Below are 7,230 nucleotides of genomic sequence, written 5' to 3'. Positions count from 1 at the left end.
TTCACATTGCACTCACCAAGTCACACCACTCATGCTGCCTTCACCCAGTCGCACATTCACTCTTCACTCATCCAGGCAAGCCATTCACCCTGTAGTCACAGAGCCACAGCTTTCACCCTACACTCTCCAAGGCACACCATTGACCCTATTTTCACCAAGGTGCACCATTCACCCTGCTCTTTCAAAGGCACACCATTTACTCTTCACTCACCCAGGTACACTCTCCACCCTGCACTCACCCGTGCGCGCCATTCACCCTGCACTCACCCGTGCACGCCATTCACCCTGCACTCACCCGTGCACGCCATTCACCCTGCTCTCACCCAGGCACACCATTCACCCAGGACTCACCCAGAAACCCCATTCTCCCAGCTCTCACCCAGGCATACCATTCACTGCACTCACCCAGCCACACCATTCTTCCTGTACTAATAAAGGCATGCAATTCACGCTGAGCTCACCCAGCCACAGCATTCACCCCGCACTCACCCAGGCACATCATGCACCTTGCACTCACCCAGGCACATAATTCACCCCACACTCACAAAGTCACACTGTTCACCGTGATCTTACACAGGCACACCATTCACCCTACAGTCTCGCCCAGGCACATCATTCACCCTGCACTTACCCATGCATACTATTCACCCTGCTCACGCGCAGGCACACTATTCCCCCACACTTAGAAAGGCACACCATTCACCCTGTACTTACAAATGCACACCATTCACCCAGCACTCATAGAGGCACATGGTTCACCCTGCACTCACCCAGGCACATCGCTCACCCAGCATTCACCGAGCACATAATTCACCCAGCGCTCGCCCAGACACATCATTCACCCAGCACTCACCCATGCACTCCTTTCACTCAGCACTCACTCAGGCACACCATTTACCCTGCAGTCCCCAGGCACACCATTCAGCCTCCACGTACCCAATAACCATTTATCCTTCACTTACAAAAAACACACACCATTCACCCTGTACTCAACCAGGCGCACCTTTCACGCTGCTCTCACCAAGGCATGCCATTCACTCTCCACTCAAAATGGCACACCATTCACCCTTCACTCACTGAGGCACACCATTCACCCTGAACTCAACCAGGCACACCATTCACTCTGCATTCGCAAAGGTATACCATTCACCCTGTACTTACAAAGGCATACTGTTCACCCTGCACTCACCCAGACACACCATTCACTCTTCACTCATCCAGGCACCCTGCAGTCACATAGCCACACCTTTCACCCTACACTCTCCAAGGCACACCATTCACTCATTCACCCTACACTTACCCGGGCACACCACTCACCCAGGCACACCATTCAGCCTGCTGTTACAAAGACACACCATTCACTCTGCACTCAACCAGGCACACCATTCACCCACCCAGGCACACCATTCACACTGCAGTCACCCAGACACACCATTCATCCTGCACTCAGAAAGACACACCACTGACCCAGCTTTCACCCAGGCACACAACTCACCCTACACTCACCCAGATGCATTATTCACCCTGTAATCACCCAGGTATACGATTCACTCAGCACTTAGCCAGGCACACCATTCACCCAGCAATCTCCCAGGCACACCATTCACCCTACTCTCAACTAGGCACACCATTCACCCTGCACTCTCCTAGGCACACCATTCACCCTGCACTCACCCACGCACACCATTCGCCCTGCACTCACCCAGGCACACCATTCGCCCTGCACTCACCCAGGCACCCCATTCAGCTTGCACTCAGCCAGGCACACCATTCACAGTGCACTCACCCAGACACGTCATTCATCCTGCACTCACAAAAGGCACTCCACGCTGCTCTCACCCAGGCACACCATTCACCCACACTCTCCCAGGCACACCATTCACCCTTCACTCACCCAGGCGCACCATTCACCCTTCACTCACCCAGGTGCATCATTCACCCCGCACTTCCAAAGGCACACCATTCACCCTGCACTCACCCAGGCACACCACCCACCCTATCAATCAATGAATCAATTATTTGTATAGCGCAACTTGTCACCTGTGAGGTCTTAAGGCGCTGGTGAGGGGGCCCTGATCAGTTGAAGAGCCAGGTCTTGAGGTCCTTCTTGAACTGATTCAACGACGGGGACTGCATGAGGTGGAGTGGCAGCGTTTTCCAGGTCTGTGCAGCGAGGTTGGAGAAGGATCTACCTCCTGCTGTGTGCTTCCTGATTCTAGGGGTGATGGGAGGGGCAGTTGAGCGGAGTTGTCTGGAGGGGGCATAGAAGGATAGGCAGTGGCAGAGGTAGGCTGGTCCAATGTTTTGCAGGGCTTTGTAAAAGTGTGTCAGGAGGTTAAGCGTTTGTTGATGGGGAGCCAGTGCAGGTTTCTCAGGTGGGCAGAAATGTGGCCATGGCAGGGGATGTCTAGGATGAGTCTGGCTGGTGCGTTCTGTATTCTATGGAGTCTTATTTGAAGTTTCTTCATGATGCCGGCCGAGAGTGCGTTGTCATAGTAGAGTTTGCTGCTGATGAGTGCGTGGGTGACTGCCCTTCTTGTTTCGCTGGGGATCCACTTGAAGATCTTCCGGAGAAGACGAAGTGTGTGCAAGCACGACGATGAGACATCAGTGACTTGGCGGGCCATGGACAGCAAGGAGTCGAGAATGATGCTAAGGTTGGATGCGAGGTTTTGGGGGCAGGGGCAGTTCCATGGGCTGCAGTCCACCAGGAGTCCTCCTAGGTTGTGGATGTGGGGCCCAGTATGAGGATCTCTGTCTTGTCCAAGTTGAGCTTTAGGCAGCTGTCCTTTATCCAGTCGGCGACTGCTTTCAATCCGTTGTGGAAGTTGCTCTTGGCTGTTGATGGTTCATCGGTAAGGGATAGAATTAGCTATGTGTTGTCTGTGTAGGAGACAATGTTGAGACCGTGGTGTCTGATGATTTTGGCAAGCAGGGCCATGTAGATATTAAAGAGGGTGGGGCTGAGGGAGGAGCCCTGGGGTACGCCACAGCTGGTTTCTGTTGGTTCTGAGGTGAATGGTGAGAGTCTGACTCTCTGGGTTCTTCCAGTGAGGAAGGAGCAGATCCACCCCAAGGGCTTTTCACAGAGTAGTCTATTGCATAAATGGTGTGGGAGATGGTGTTGAATGCTGCAGAGAGGTCGAGGAGGATGAGGGCAGCAGCTGTTTCTCTGTGGTCCAGTAGGGTACGGATGTCATCCGTGGGTGCGAGGAGGGCAGTTTTGGTCCTATGATTGCTCCTGAATCCGGTTTGTGAGGGGTCTAGGATGTGGTTTTGCTCGAGGAACTCCATGAGCTGCATGTTTGATAGATTTTTTGATTACCTTGGCCAGGAAGGGGAGCAATAAGATTGGTCTGTAGTTTTTTATATCCCTGGGGTCAGCGGAGTGTTTCTTCAGTAGAGGGTTCCAATCGTCCGGGAAGGTGGCATTCTCAAAGGAGCTGTTGATTGTTTGGCCCAGTTCAGGGGCAATGATGGTGTGGGCTCAGTTAAAAATGTGGTGTGGGCATGGGCCTGAGGGTGCCCCTGAGTGGATAGAGCTCTTGAGTTTTTGGGTGTCTTCTGTGGTGATGAGGGTCCAGTGGCTCAGGGTCAGCAAAGTGTTGGGGTTCGTGGAGGTGCTTGGCTCTCAAATCCTTCATAGATATCCTGGCTTTTTCAGTGAAAAAATGTGGTGAGGTTGTCGCAAAGGTCCTGAGGGGGGGGTGTCTGTGCTGGGATCAGTGAATTCCTTAACTATGGTGAAGATCTCCTTGCTGTTGTGTGCGTTGTTGTTGATGCACTCCTGAATGGCTGACTTTCTGAAGGATCTAATGTGCTGGTGATGTAAGACGACTGCATCTTTGTAGGCTATTCAGTCTGTCAGCCTCTTGCTGTTTCTCCACTTCCGCTCTAGTCATCTGCAGGTGCGCTTCGATTCTTGGAGATTGAATCAGAACCAACTGGGTTTCCTCAGCACGTTTCCTCTAGTGCTGATAGCCAGCAGTTTTCCTTAGGGGGGCCTAGGGTGTTGGCGCAGTCAGCGATCCAGTGGTGGATATTGCGTGCCGAGGTGTTAGCCATTCCCCACCACTGGACCACAGACACTAAGTGTGTCAGTGAGCTGGGCTTCGGTAGCCTTGCTCCAATATCTGTATGGGGGCAGAGGGCATGATGGTGTATGAGTGGTGGTGAATGAGAAGTGGATGCAGTGGTAGTCAGTATAGTGGTGTCCGGAGGTGTGTGAGAGGGAGATGTTGTTTCCTGCTGAGAAGACGGGGTCGAGGGGGTGTCCTGATGAGTGTGTGGGGAGGTTGACCAGTTGTTTGAGTCAAGGGTGGTGAGGTTCTCCATGAGAGATGAGGTGCTTGGGTCATTGTGGCTGTCGAGGTGAAAGTTAAGGTCACCGAGGAGGATGTAATTTGTTGAGGTGACTGCGTAGGGAGCGATGAGGTCAGCAAGGGCTTCACTGAATGCGAGGCGGGGTCTGGGAAGTCTGAAGATGAGTGTGCAGCTGAGAGTGGTGTTCGGGACGGTCTGGATTTGGAAGTGTAGGTGTTCGGCAGCAGAGACCAGGGCCTAGGCATCGACGCTGGTCATGAGGCAGAGCGTGTTTTTGTAGACAATGGCGATGCCTCCTCCTGGTCGGTTGACACAGTCTTTAAGGATAATCATGTAGCCGTTGGAAATGGTAGTGGCAATGTCCGTGGACGAGGTGTAGGTTATCCAGAGCTTTGTGAGTCAAGTAGATCCCTTACTTCTACCATGTTGTGTGTTTGACGGGGGAGCGGGTATTGAGTAGTATGCACTTGAGGTGTTCGGGTGGGCTCGAGGTGGGGTGGTTTGGTGTGCGGAAGCAGGTAAAGGTGCAGTTGCGGCAGGAGAGTGGGCCTTGAGTGTCGTTTGGTAAAGCATGGTGGTATGCGTCAGAGCCTACGGTGTTGAGGGCATTCAGGGTGCTGGCGTCGTATCAATGGATGGTGCAGGAACCAGGGTCTGTGGCGCTGGGTGCGGTCCAGGGAACGGTCAGGTGCAGACAGGCTTGCCTTTGGTGCACCTTCGGCGCACCAGCGGTGCAGCTGAGCAGCAGCTGCCATTAAGAAGGAGAGAGGGGTCGGTCAGCTGGGAGGTGGGAGGGCGGGAATAGCAGCGCTAACGGGGGTGGGGGCAGGGCCACAGGGGCAGCAGCGGAACAGGGGAATTGGCAAATAGGATGGAAAATGATAGAAAAAGAGGGAGAAAAGATGAGAAAAGTGAAAAAAGCAAAAAGGCAGAAAAAGGGTCCAGAGAGGCTGAAAGGCAGCAGAGTGAAAGACAGAAGGCCACCACTGACCACCAGGGTTGAGATGCAGACGGGTGCCTGAGGGTGGATGACGGCTTCAAATACAGAGCCAGGCAGCCTCACAGAATGCAGAGGGGGGGAGCAACACAAACGCTGACCAGAGGTCACTGAATGGTGTACAATCTCCAGGCACACCATTCAGCCTGCACTGCTACACTCTGGCACACCATTGACCCTAGACTCTCCTAGGCACACCATTCACCCTGCACTCTCCCAGATACACCATTCACCCTGCACTCACCCAGGCACACCATTCACCCTGCACTTTCAAAGGCACACCATTCACCCTGCACTCACAAATGCACACCATTCACCCTGCACTCACCCAGGCACACCATTCACCTTACACTCACCCAGGCACACCATTCACCTTACACTCACTGAGGCACACCCTTCAACCTGCACTGACCCAGGCACACCATTCACCCTACTCTCACCCATGCACACCATTCAAAATGCACTCGTAAAGGCACACCATTCACCCAGCACTTACAGTGGCACACTATTCACCCTGCTCTCACCCATGCACACAAGTCGATCCTGCACTCACCCAGGCACACCATTCACCCTGCCCTCACAAAGGCACACCATTTACCTTGCACTCACCCAGGCACACCAATCACCCTACTGTCACCCAGGCAAACCATTCACCATGCACTTACAAAGGCACAACATTTGCCTTGTACTCACCCAGGCACACCATTCACCCTGCTCTCACAAAGGCACACCATTCACCCTGCTCTCATGAGTCACATCATTCACCCTGCTCTCATGAGTCACATCATTCACCCAGCACTCACCCAAGCACACCATTCACCCAGCACTCACCCAGGCACACCATTCACCCTGCACTTACAAAGGCACACCATTCACCCTGCACTCATAGAGGCACAATGGTCACCCTTCACTCACCCAGGTACATCACTAACCCACCACTCACCCAGGCACACCACTAACCCAGCACACACCTAGGCACACCTTTCACCCAGCACTCACCCAGGCACACCTTTTACCCAGCACTCACCCAGGTACACCATTTTTCCTACACTCACTCAGGCACACCATTCACACTGCAGTCACCCCAAAACACCACTCACCCTGCACTTACAAAGGCATACCATTCACCCTGCAGTCACCCAGGCACACTGTGTGGCTCTCCCCCATGCATGCTATGCACCCTGCACTCACCCAGACACACCATTCACCTTACACACACCCAGGCATACCATTCACTCTGCACTCACCAGCCACACTATTCATGCAGCACTCACCCAGGCACACCATTCAATCTGCACTCACTCAGGCACACCATTCAGCCTACACTCACACAGGCACACCATTCAGCCTACCCTCGCCCAGGCACACTATACATCCTTTACTCTCCAGGCACACCATTCAGCCTGGACTTTCAAAGGCACAATATTCACTGTACACTCTTCTAGGCACACAATTCACCCTACATTTACCCAGGCAAACCATTCACCCTACACTCATTTAGACACAACATGCACCCAGCACTCACCCAGACACACCATTCACCCTGCACTCACTCAGGCAAACCATTCCTACTGCACTCACACGGAAACACCATCCACTCTGCACTCACCCAGGCACGCCATTCACTCTGCACTCACCCAGACACACCATCCACTCTGCATTCACCCAGACATACCATTTACTCTGCTCTAATCCAGGCACACCATTCACCCTGCACTTACAAAGGCACACCATTCACCCTGCACTCACTCAGGCACATCGCTCACCCAGCACTCACCCAGGCATACCATGCACTCTGCACTCACCCAGGCACCCCATTCACCCTGTATTTACAAAGGCACACCATTCACCCTGCACTCACCCAGGCACACCATTCACCCTGCACCCACTCAGGCACACCATTCACCCAG

This window comes from Pleurodeles waltl, chromosome 5, assembly GCF_031143425.1.
Source record: "Pleurodeles waltl isolate 20211129_DDA chromosome 5, aPleWal1.hap1.20221129, whole genome shotgun sequence".
In the NCBI taxonomy this organism is placed as follows: domain Eukaryota; kingdom Metazoa; phylum Chordata; class Amphibia; order Caudata; family Salamandridae; genus Pleurodeles; species Pleurodeles waltl.
The sequence above is the reverse complement of the archived record's forward strand: the minus strand, read 5'-3'. Positions refer to the sequence as shown.